The following is a 13396-nucleotide window of genomic DNA, read 5'->3' as shown; positions in this document are numbered from 1 at the left end:
CCAATGTCCTTTTTTCTTCTTCAACTGTCTGGCGTACTTGCAATATTCCATGCTCACTTATTTTCTTCGGAAAGTAGAATTTGTTAACCTCACTGTGTGGATGAAGGACATGAATCATTGTCATTTTTCTGATTTGCCTGTCCAGGGCTTTTGCTTCTACTTGACTCCAGTCTGCTATTCTAGCTGTGTATCTAATGACTGGAATTTCCCAGGTATTAATTGCCTTGATATTTTCACCACTGAACTTAGACTGTAAAGATCTTTTTTTTCTCAAATGATGTATTCATTTCTAACCTCCTTGACTATGGTGTTCTTGATATTGTCAGCTTGAAGGATGCCTGGATATTTTTAATGATCGTCTTCATCCAGGCCCTTGATGTTATTTCCATAGAGCATCTTGATTCCTTCACATTTTACTATTTTTTCTGACTAGTAAGGGTGGCAAATTCTATTACAATATGTTGACTTTATATATGGGCAGTGTGGAGCAGTGATTATATTTCAAAATAGAATACTTCTATATAGCTTCAGTTCATCTATGTAAAGGAGGTGGGATAGCCTGGCAAATGTTTTTGATGTTTGATAGCCACAGCCTAACGTGTTCAGTATTGTTGACAGAGGAACAAGTGCAATGGTGGTTTGCTCCCGGTTCTATGAACTGGTAGCAGTGGTGGGGGAGGCACTGCCCACCCGCCCGGGACGCTTCTGTGCATGCAAACTGATAGCAACAGCATTTAGAATCCACTACTGAACCAGTGCAATGACAAACAGGAATGTGGACAGTGAATCTTTTTTAATCTGTCTCATTTTCATCACTGACCAACATCTGTCTTCCATTGTGCCATTGTTCTTTGTACAATGCTTCTGATGTTCTTACTGACTCCTGTTTCTTGAAGGCATTTGGTTATACAATTATGTGGCAGAGAGTTGAATACCTTCTTGTAATCAATCCAAGCTACTTTCAAATTGTTTTTTTTTCTCTTGCAGTTTTCCAAAATCATCTTGTCAATTAGGAGTTGGACTTTTGTTTCTCTGTTACTGGGGTAATTTCTTTTTTACTCAGGGGGAAAGAGTTTGTTTTCAACTAGATGCTGTTGGACTGCATCAACTATCAATATCATTTAGGAATTTGGAAGTTGATGGTGAGCAGGTAATTGGCATTCAATTTCCTGGCACTGCCCTTTTTGTTGGATCATTCATTTCAGGTAGGTTTTACCAAATGTCAATCTTCAATTTTACATCCTTTTAGTATGTTAAATTGTTTGGCTGTAGACCAAGTTAGATGTTTCACCTAAAAACCATGCAGTTTATCTTCATCTGGTGCTAGCCAATTCTTGATCTTTCTTGCCTGTTCCACCACTATTTTTGCTGTTGATTAGGTGTTCTTTGTTCTTGTTCTTCAGCTTCTTTTCTTTCATTTGTCTTAACTTGCTTGCATCTGCTCTTAGCATATTTATATTTTCTAGACTTTTTCTTTTCTTTTCTGATTTTGTGTTCAAGGTTTTCAATTATAATGGCAGCCATTCTGTTCATTACTTTATTTGTTTCTTGCAGTAAGCCTGCATTTATATTTGATATTACAATATTGGCATCTTTTAATAATTGTATCTTTGGAGTATCTTTGGAGCTGTTTCTTTGGAACAGTGTGGTGCCTAGAGGTGGAGTTCTCACCTGACAATCTGGAGGCTGTGAGTTCAATGCTAGGTAGTGGCAGATATTTGTCTCTCTGAGCATAAAGAGAAAATATCTGCTGTGAGCTCCATGTAGGTGTCAGGAAGGGTATATGGCCAGTAAATGCGCAGGTCCATTCAGTCGCCCCAACTCCACATTGATTTCAGGTTCATTAAAAGAAAAAAAAAGCTGTTTCATTTGGTGTGTCTTCCAATAATATTGCAGCTGCTGGTCCCAGTTGCTCAACCAGCAGTCCTAAGTCCTGTAACCATTTTTCACCATATGTTTGGGAACTCCAACACATACTGCATTTTCCTCAAAACAAGGCCATATCTTATTTTCTTTTCGGCCCCAAAGTAACACCAGGTCTTATTTTCAGGGGATGTCTTGCCTACTTGCCTTAGAACCACTTAGAACCACTGCAACCACGCCTCCTGTGCCATGAAACCTGTTGCGCTGCTGCTCGACTTCTTATGCAGCTGCTTAAAGCTGTTCATGGCATGATGAGTGGCATGATGCCAAGAGGGTCATCACATTGGTGCCACTGCAAGGCTTGTCATGCTGGTACCATGTGAACGGCAGAACGCAACCAGGCTTGTTGCATTTGTGCTGTTCACGGGGGCACCAGCATGGCAAGCCACAAAGTGCTGCAGCATCAGCACAAGTCTAATGGTATCCTGCCACTTACGGCGGCATCAGAGCAATGAGTGTTGTTGCATTCTGCCACTACTGGCTGCACCAGCACAATGCACCTCATGGCATCCAGCCACAAGTAGCTGCAGAAGAAGTTGGGCAGTTGCATGACAGGTGTAAGGGCATTGGAGGCCTGGCTGCAGCAGTCCTAAGATAAGCAGGTATGGGGCAAATAGGGCAGCTCCACCCACCCAGGCTTGATTTTTACGCTTGTGCCTCGCCCCAACCCTGTACAACCAAAGAGTGGACAGGGCTTAACTATGGTTTATTTTTGAGGGTAGGGCTAATATTAGGCGCATGTGTGGAAAATCTGGCTAGGACTTGTTTTGGGGGTAGGTCATATTTTCAGGGAAACATGGTAGCATCATCTTTCTTGACTCAGTTAATGACTGATCCAGAATGGGTTTCTGTAAATTACATTACACCATGTTATGTATGGGAGAGACTCTTCATTTGAATTAGATGAGACCTATCCAATATGGCTGAACCCAGGGGTGAAATCCAGCAGGTTATGACAGGTTCTGGTGAATTGGTAGTGGAAATTTTGAGTAGTTCAGAGAGCCAGCAAATACCACCTCTGGCTGGCCCCAGCCCAGAGTGGAGTGGGAATGGAGATTTTAAGTTTAAATTTATTGGATTTATATGCCGACCCTCTCTGAGGACTCGGGGCGGCTTACAACATATAAAAAAGACAATATACATCGAAATCCAAATAATTAAAATGAAAACATTACATCTAAAAACTAAAGAATCAATTAAAATACATACATATCCATTCAATCAACAAACCCTCTATACATTCATCGGCTGGGGGGAGAATCTAATGACCCCAAACTTGGTGGCATAGGTGAGTCTTTAGACTCTTACGAAAAGTGGGGAGGGTGGGGGCAGTACGAATCTCCAGGGGGAGCTGATTCCAAAGGGCCGCCCCCCCCCCCCACAGAGGGGCTCTTCCCCTAGGTCCCACCAAGCGACATTGTCTAGTTGACGTGACCTGTAGAAGGCCGACTCTATGGGACTTAACTGGTCGCTGGGATTCATGCAGTAGGAGGTGGTCCCGTAAGTAATCTGGTCCCGTGCCATGTAGGGCTTTATAGGTCATAACCAACACTTTGAATTGAATCCGGAAACCGATTGGCAGCCAGTGCAGAGCGTGGAGTGTTTGAGAGATGTGGACATGTCCGGATAGTCCCATGACTGCTCGCACGGCTGTATTTGGCACAATTTGTAGTTTCCGAGCACTCTTCAAAGGTAGCCCCATGTAGAGAGCATTGCAGTAGTCAAGCCTCAAGGTGATAAGGACATGAGTGATTGTGAGTAGAGACTCCCTGTCCAGATAGGGCCGCAACTGGTGCACCAGGCGAACCCGGGCAAACCTCCCCCTTGCCACAGGCAATAAATGATGTTTTGCAGTATTCTTCCCCTGCCATGCACACCACCCATCCCATAGAACCGGTAATTTTAAAAAATTGGATTTCACCACTGGTTGAATGTCTAGCATAGTTCTCATCTTTCTCAAAGCATACAAGCCCCATATTGACATCAAGGCAGTGTCTCACTAAGGGAGATATCTCTCTCTCTCACACACACACATACACACATTGTAATGCAGTGCAATGTAACATTATGGTTCATCTCACAGTCAGATGTTTAGACTGGATTTGAAATTTTTATCCACTTACCCTTTATTATTTATAATTTTTATCTGCCTTTTAAAAATATTCTTTGACAACTCAAGGCAGCAAACATTCCTACTACTTCTGCCTATTTATTGGGATGCTGTCAGATTAATCTTAGGTTTGACCTGAAAAACTCAGTTCTTGAATATCAAAAGTAGTCATATTTTTTTCTTGAAAGTGTTAAATTTCTGATAGCAGGTAATCACTGCTGTTTTGCAATTACATGTATTCCATTTACTATTGACCAACAGTTGCTTTATATACATATTTTTTCTTCTTATGGATTTGACTCCTTTTTCTGATCACATGTTGGGTTGCCTATATTAAGCTTACATATACTGTATCAGCATTATCACAGAACTTCAAAACTGTTCCTCAACTTTTTGCCTCCTCTAACCAGACACATTATATGTACATTATTGATACAGGCTTTATTGAAACCTGCCAATAAGAAAAACTAAATTTGTAATAAATGCTAGCCCAAAAGTCAACATAACATTCTCCTAAACCTAATACTGTTACACTTGATCTTAGCCAAAAGGCCGAGAAGCTTTTAGAATAATACAATACCCTAATTTAAAATTGGAAGACCAAAGTAAAGAAAATATCTTATAAACACAGTAACTGATATCCAAATACCACATCAAGACTATGCAATACTTTGACTCTTCTTGAAGATGGGGAGAGAACATTTAAGATTCCATTTCCAACCATAAAATATATTGAGACTACACAGGAGAAACAGGGTTAAGACTCAAAGGAACACATAACCTAAAAGATTGAATAATTAATCTAAAAAGCTGGTTGAGAAAAATTTGAAGTTGATAAACAATTACAGTTTAAAGCCTGTTCCTAACCAAACTATCTGAATGACTGATGGAAAGCTTACCTTCTAAAGAATCTCTTTTTTTTACTCCACAAAATAAATTATTTTAATAATAATTAACATGACTATCTCTATTGCAAGCATAACATTTCACTAGTTCAAAAGCTTAGCCTAATCAATTACCATCTGTCCTCAATTAAATCTGGGATAGTACTGTACTTAAGTATCTAATTTAAAGTTTATTTAGGTAAATAGGCACACACTATAGTTAGCATTACATAAAAAGAATAAAAAATTAAACTGTTGGCAATGAACCATTCTCTACTTAAAAAACTTTACCTTCTAAAGAATCTCAACAATAATCAAGCTGCTGTTGATGAGCAAGTACCAGATGCAATGTGAACCAGAAAAGAACCTAGGGAGTTGTTCCTCAGTTGTTTTCCCTAGGAAGTTAGTGGATTATATTCTCTTACGTCACTACTACTGACAGTTTATTAACAGTTTGGGGCACTTTCTTAGACCACCTTTCTACAATTGCATTTATTCATGTTGCAAACTTCTATTTCTATCACTAGCTTCAGCAGCATCACAGTTGACCGCCAGTTCTTTTCTTTTTTTTATAATTTATTTTCCATTCTATTTCTCATTTTTTCATAATAGTGTTTGTTAATTGATAAGCATGTTGACTATACACACATGAAAAATATAACACACATCAAATGTAAAAAAAGAAAGATATGAAATATTGTTTGAAATAATATTGCTAATAATTAAAGTAAAAATAAATAAAAATCTCTATGCAATTACTTGGCAGTAATCCTTGCTGATTTCAATAGGGCTTCTGAAGAAGTATGTATAGAAATCCAATATTTGAATTAGAATTCTTTGGATAAAATTATCTTAAATGAAATGAGACTGTTGTGCAAGTATCTATACATTTATCACTGTCACCTATACATGTCAGCATATTAACTGCACTAATTATATTATGAAAACATTTTTCACTTGTGCTAGAAGATTTTCTCACAGTGGTACGGGTAGAAAGAAAAATGTAAAACATAGACTGAAATAGAAGAAATAAATATATAGAATACCAAAATTGATATCACTTACCTGCTACTGAGAATCTTGCACAGTTTTGAAATCCAACAACTATGGAATGCAAGCGAAATATGTATCTCAAAATCACTACCGGGAATCCTGGGAAAATGTTAAATGTGTGGTAGTAAGTTGTCAATAACAATAATTTCTAATAGAATAGAAAAAATGATCTGAATTTCCTTTTCGCCCACTCTAAATTTGTTTCACATTCTTTCATTTATGTGGAAGAATTTAGTCTCTCTCTCATGACTCACTTCCTTAAAAGACAAAACAGCACTGGCAGAGGAACGAGGGTGTGTCCTAACATGTAGGCTTCAGATCAAAGTAATCTCTATAATGTATTCCATCATTCTTCTCTTGTGAAATTGGAGATCCACCCAGAATATTTTATTGGCACATTTTATTGGACACAGAATTCTGGAGTATCCACTGTCATCATTGTTACACGTCTGTATAACCCAATTCTACACCCTTTCTGGAGGATCTAACCATACAAGACATATTCTATAATCTAAATGTTTTTTTCAAAAGTAAGACACACTAAATTCAGGTGCAGTAATTTGACATATCACATACCTTTTATTACTGCATCTAAATACATAGAATTAAAGATACAGATCATTGAGCAATACGTAATTGCTGTTTTTAATTCAGCCACATGGCTGAGCAAATGTGATGTAGTTGATGTACTAAAATGTAAATTTATAATTATTATTAAAAAACCCAAAATAAACCCAATTCAAAAAATACAGTTTTCATTTGCAAAATTATTCAAAACAAGAACTGGAAAGCTATGGCACTCCAGATGCTGTTTGATCTTGATTTCTATATGGGCAGCTAACTGGACATCCAATGACATTGAGTGGGTTTGCTTGTCCTGATTTAAGGCACTTCCACTACAAACAGTAACTAGGACATTAAGTATAATTTAAAATATAAATTCACATCATTTATTACACTACTCTTTTTTATCATTTTTTAAATGTGGGAGTAGTTCTTCAATTTTAGAAAAATTGAAATAAAATTATTCATGAAATTCAGCACAAAATTAGGACACAAAACTAGAATCCATTAATCTAGATAATTTGTAACCTAACGTAGATGAAATCCAAACGATTGTTAGAGTTTATTTCTCTAGTAGACAAGGGAATAGAGACAAAGGAAATTTACACTGTATTTATTAAAAAATAATTTTCATGAAGTTCAATGTATTATCGAGTAAGCATATATATATCCAGTCTTTAGATGTAATAGTTTTTAAGTTAGCCAATAAAGCAAAAAAATCAAGGTTGCTCTTCACATCCCTTTATTCATTCATATGAACATGGTCAATAAGTGTTATTTTTTAATGTTCCCTTGTGTCATTGTCTTTATATCAACTACGTGAGACACTTTAAAGTCACCCTACGGTAGCTTGTCTAGATTTAAAGTAGTGTTTTTACTCTTAACTACACAGTTTGTGCTAAACACATAATTTTGTGTGTTTCACCAATACTGCTGAAATTAGGATCTGCACAATACCTAGGACATTTTGGCCTTCTACAGTCATTGCCCTTGTGGTTTATATGAATTGGCCTCCATGCACATATCGCTTCTACTGCAGGAATTGCAAGACACCTGGCTTTTGCAGAAAGTTGCAAGACACCTGGCTTTTACAGACTTAGACTAACTTTATTTTCACTTTAAAGGGATACATTACACTAGGAATACATGTACTGTAACTTTATTGCATACAGCTCTCAAAGGGTCGCCACCTCCAATATACACTACTGTGGAAATAATATCTGCTTGGTCCATTCCATAGTGTTTTCAAGATTTTGACAGGCTCCTGACCAGTACAGATTTAATGATCTTTGAAGAGAATTCAAAGATAGAAAAAGTAATATACACCCATAATGGAAGAATAGATTAAAATTAATGGAGCTAGCGTGAGATTGACTGCTTGCTTAGAGACAATAATTTGACTAAATTTCACATGACTAGAGATTTCTTACAAGATAATCAACTTTTGACTTTGGGATTTAAAGATTATTAGGTTGCATTTAACTAAGAAATATTGTAGCTTTGTAAGTTTTTTATTGTTAAGAATTCACTATTTTTTGGATGAAATTAAGAGGATATTTTATGAATAGTTTTCTTAGTATGTTGACTATTAATAGTTGAAGATACATGATAGATTGGTATTATTTGTTTAAACTTAGAGGGGGCGATATTATTATTCATTTTCCCTTTTTCTTTATGTTAATTTGTATTTTAATGTTTTATTTTAATTTGAAAAAAAACCCCTATGTATTAAAAACTGTAGTTCCATGTATCATTAAAGTAAATTTAAACTGGGAAAAAGAGCCACATTGTGACATACAGTATATGTGTTGTTGCTACTTTTGTTATCTCTCACTATATCAGTGCAAAAATGGTCCTACCCAGGTTTCAGGTTCTGTACCTGCCTGCAGCCCAAGGGGTGGGGAGGGGGACTATTGCCATTTGTGAGTTTTTGTAAACTTTCAAGGACTTTGCTTCACAGATAACCAGATGTGAGGTGTTGAAGTTGGGCATAGAGGAACATCTGGGATTGCTGATAGTGTACCACTCTACCTGCTGCCCAGTAGCATCTCTGCCTGAACTGCTGGATATGTTGCCAGGCTAGCCAGGCTGTTGGTCCTTGGAATTTTATTTTGCCATCCAGGTTCTTTAAGTTACTTGAGCGCCTAGGAATTTGTGGCCTGAGTTAAGTTACTAATTGTCTGCATACTTATTGTTTTTTGTCATGGTGGGATTACTGTAATACAGAATCTGGAAGTGGTGGATATTGATCTCATCCATTGCTATGGATATATCACTCTTTTATTGTCTTTCAAATCACTCCTGTCATCCTTCTTTAGAGAGCCTTTCAGCTGTTAACCTGGCCACCTGTTTCTGGATCCAGGCCCTTCTTGAGCTGTAAAAATAGCCAAGGGAAGCAACTTGCATTTATGTTCATGCTGTGTTCTCAGCTTAACAAAGGAGATAGTATCACATGTCATGAAAGATGTGTTGGTCCTCTCATCCTCACAAATCCATCTTTGAACCCATGTGCGTTCATCCAGTCTCCTTCCCTTTTGAGAGGTGGTTTTTGAGAAAATGATTGATCTGTAGTTGATGGAAACCTTATAGGAAACATAGGATCTAGTCTTCTTTCAGTCAGGTTTCAGGCCCAGATTTAGAATTGAGACAACTTTGGTCACACTTGTAGATTATCTATGGTGGATCTAGGTTAAAAGTAGCAATCTTTTTCCAAGGCTGGTTCCAACAGGTATTGGTTGGGGTTTGGGGTCAGATTACATTCCTGGACTCTTCTTTGAGGGGATGCCATAGGATTCTACTATCTACCCTCCATTCCAAAATCTCCTTGAAACCATCCAGTTTGGGGTTCAGCATTATCAATATATTAATGATACTATTATCTCTCAATCCCAGCCCGGCCACCTGCTATTACCAAATTTTTGTCCCAATGTCTATAGTATGTATGGATTTGCATAGGTAGGAACTGTCTCCAACTCAGTTTTACAAAAGCTGAGACATTTTGGGTGTTTTGGCCACCCAGACCTAGGGATATTCCACCTGCCTTTGGATAGGGTGGAATAAGAGTGGTGTACAACCTACGGTCCTTCATGCATCCACATTTGATGAACAAGTAACAGCTGTAGTCAGGAAGGTGACAGTTGTTTATACAGATTAATCTGGTGTGTCAGTTGCACCCTTTTGTAGATCGGGAGACACATCACTCATGTCCTGGTCACCTCATGGCTTCACTACTTTTATATGGGCTGCCTTGAAGACCACTTGGAAACTTCAGTTGGTTCAGAATGTAGCAGAGTTGGCAGGCCTTAGCATATCCACGTAGCATCTTTAGTTTGCAATTTGCCCTCATTGTAGGTTTGCATGTGGGTGCCATTCAAAGTGTTGGCTGTTATTTATAAAGCCCTTCATGGCATAGATCCTGGCTGCTTGAGAAACCACTATTTCCCATTAAATAATATCCCTCTGTCAGAACCATGGAAGTGCAGAGTCTCTGTCACAGTGCTTGTCCTCTGGAATGAGGTCTCATTCCAATATTGTGGAGAATTTTTTTAATGAGTTAGTTATTCATTCTAAATTTTTCATAGTGTGAATGACTGTGTGGCCTTAGTTATGAATGAATTAGAACACATGACATTCTTTATTATCATACAGGCTGGAGTTGTAGAGAATCATGGTTCAATTAAAGCATGATCTGCACCTATTTTGTTAATTATTACCCCAATCCCATTCCACCTTAATTTTAAATGATTCATATAAAAATGCACAAAATGCATTGGAATGGTATTAAAAGTATATATCAGACCAGATTACTTACTCTTCTGCCGCATGAGTCCCAGCAACCGGTCAGGTCCCACAAAGTTGGTCTTCTCCAGGTCCTATCAACCACACAATATCGCCTGGCAGGGCATAGGGGAAGAGCCTTCTCTGTGGGGGCCCCGGCCCTCTGGAACCAGCTCCCACCCTCCACCTCAAAGATTTGTACCACTCCCATTCTCCCTGCATTCTGCAAGAGTCTAAAGACCCACCTATGAGGATAGGTCTGGGGCCATTAGACATTAGCTCCCGGCTGATGAATGGAATGTATGTTTGACTGAATGAGAGTGATTGGTTTTTAAGGAATTGGGGTTTTAGATTAGTTAGTTTAATTTTTTACATTTGGATTTAAATTTACATATTGTAAGCTGTCGGAGTCTGCAGAGAGGGGTGGCATATAAATAAAAATAATAAAGAAACAAACAAACAAATGAATGAATGAATCCAAATAAATAGATAAATAAATAAATAAATCCAAATAAAGAAACCCAAATGAATAAATCCAAGTAAATAAATCCCAGTAAGTAAGTGAGTGAGTGAGTGAGTAAATAAGTAAATAAATAAATACATAAATAAATATCCTTAGCCCTTATGTAACTCAGGACAAGGGAATGTGGAACTTTGATGTGTCTCTCCAGTTTTTTTTATTTTAAGGATGTCTATTTTTCTGTCTATCACATTTACTGTAAATTGCTACCCTCTTCCAAAAAACTGTTCTGGGTTTTTTATTATTTAAATAGTGAAATATAAAAAAGACTACATTTAATAATGACAGCAGAATAATTCAAAGGAAAAGAACTAAACATAAATTTAAAAAAAACATGATAAAATTTTCTAGTGTCACATTCTCCCATTTCCTCCTGTTTGCTTCCCCAGCCTAGATATTTGTCTTGCACATTGAACATTAAACACTATTGTTAATTATCTGAGTCCTTGAATCTTTTTACCTGGTATTTTTATTGGTCTAACTTTTTTCCTTCAAAACTATATTCCCTATGTCTAAATTTGTCTTGCTGTCTCTTTGAAACCTTTCTATCCTCTCCTGCAACATCCCAGATATTAAATAAAATGATCTATAAAATTTCTGAAATGATGCTGAATTAGATAGGTTTACGTATTTGTTACTGCCAGATATTATTTTCCATCTGTCTGAAAACTTTTATTACTTATCAAGCCCATCCAAAATTAAGTGAAGCCAAGGATTTGATATTGTTTTTAAGCTTTTAAATGATGCAATGGAGCAGAGCCAAGCCTTGTCTTCACCATACCTTCACACTGATAGAAATTGTATATTTCTATTTTATGGAAAGTAATCCTAAAGCATCCTCCTATGCCCCAATGCAGCTTTTTTGTCTCGAAAGTTGAAGAAAAAATTCAGCTCAACAAGTTTAGCCAGCTGGAGCACAACACACCAAACAGGACAGAAGCTGAGCCCTTGCAAAAAAATTTGCTATGTGGCTGCTTTTATGACCTAGCTTCCTGCAGAAAAAAATTCTTTTCTTGCCTCATCCCTTTATCATGCTCTTCAGCCTGGGTCAAAGTAAGTAACTCATAGATTTTGACACCCTCTTTCCAGGCATGCAGTATATTTAGCAAATTAAGCTGTTAAAGATGGAGAATGGAAGGCAGAGGTGGGGAGGTTAATTTCAAAACCTAATTAGGAGTGAGGAGATTTTTAGACAAGTCCCTCAATTCCAGCTTTTTTTCATTTTCTTATTGAAGAAATGTGGATTTGGGCGTGTGTTGTTTAAATTTATTTATTTATTTTCTTGTTTGTTTATTTATTTTCTTGTTTATTTATTTGCTTATTTGTTTGTTTGTTTGTTTGTTTGTGTATGTATGTATGTATGTATGTATTCTTCTATGCTGCCCAATCCCGAAGTACTAAGGAACGCTTTTGAACATATGCAAATATTGAAATTATAGCTCTGAAAGGCTCGAAAACCCATCCTTTCTTTTTGCCCCAGAAAGACAGCTGCAACCAGGCAAGTAGGCACACCCCATCTTCTCCTTCCATATTGTTTGTTACAAGTCAGTCAGTTGTGTGGTGGGCATGTATGCAAATTACCCAAAGGATAGGCAAAGCATGGGATATCTCGTGGTGAAGGAGGCTGTGGAGACCCAAGGCAGATGGCCTTGTGCCTGCATTAGGCCTCTCAGAATTTCTCCCACCAGAGGTACCTCATGCTCCACTTATTGACCTGTGTGTTCAATGAATATACAGGGAGGAGCAGGGATGATTGATCATTACTTGCTACAGTTCTTTTAATAATTGTCTTGATGTCTGATCCCAATGGACAAGCTCCAATATGGTTGTAACTTTAAGGACTAACTCTACTCCACAGGGTATTTCCAGGTGTTGCTATTCCCTGGCAATGCTAATCAAGAACAGTTTGCTATTATCATTTGTTCCTTCTGTGTCACCTTATATGCTCCCCCCAAACCTGGTCAAAGGTTTAGCAAAATTTCAAAATTGCTCTAGACTCCTGTTTAAAAACAATCACAGGAGGTTCAAACACATAGGAGTGGTTGTGTCAAACAGAAAGGCAGCTTCTATCTATCATTACATATCTCTCTGTACTTACATGTTAGTTGAGCAACTTGATGGCTAAACTAAAATCTATATTCACCTATTCCTACTTGTCCACATGTTAAAGAACGTGATTATTTCCCCAACAATAGGTGATGTTGAATAACAGTGGAAATAAACCTTAAGGATCACCACTTTCCTTTACCTGTCCCAGGAAACACAGGAAAGTCACTATCACAACATTGCATTACTAGCTTCATTGCAATTAAAAGTATTCCACTTTTCTGCTGCATCATGAACTGAAGGGAAGCACTTAAAATCCTTCTGGGACTTTAAATCTTCTAAAGTCCTTCTTTGCACCCACGTTTTCTACAGTGACTAACCAACTAAACTAATCAACCAACTAAAACAACCAACCAGTTCTGGCAGGCCATTGACCGAATAAGATACCATCTAGATCTGGCTATGAGAGATATTGAAATATATGTATGGCTTTTACTAGGGTTTTGTAATTATTTTTTA

The 13396-nt window shown here is 37.4% G+C and overlaps 1 pseudogene; it reads right to left on the bottom strand.

The window, feature by feature from the left end:
- Window positions 1–4452: 4452 nt before the first annotated feature.
- LOC139169829 (U2 spliceosomal RNA) lies at window positions 4453–4597 on the bottom strand (annotated as a pseudogene).
- Between the last annotated feature and the right edge of the window lie 8799 nt (window positions 4598–13396).

The sequence above is a fragment of the Erythrolamprus reginae genome, chromosome 6 (genome assembly GCF_031021105.1).
Source record: "Erythrolamprus reginae isolate rEryReg1 chromosome 6, rEryReg1.hap1, whole genome shotgun sequence".
In the NCBI taxonomy this organism is placed as follows: Eukaryota; Metazoa; Chordata; class Lepidosauria; order Squamata; family Dipsadidae; genus Erythrolamprus; species Erythrolamprus reginae.
This window is presented reverse-complemented; position numbering and strand designations above follow the sequence as displayed.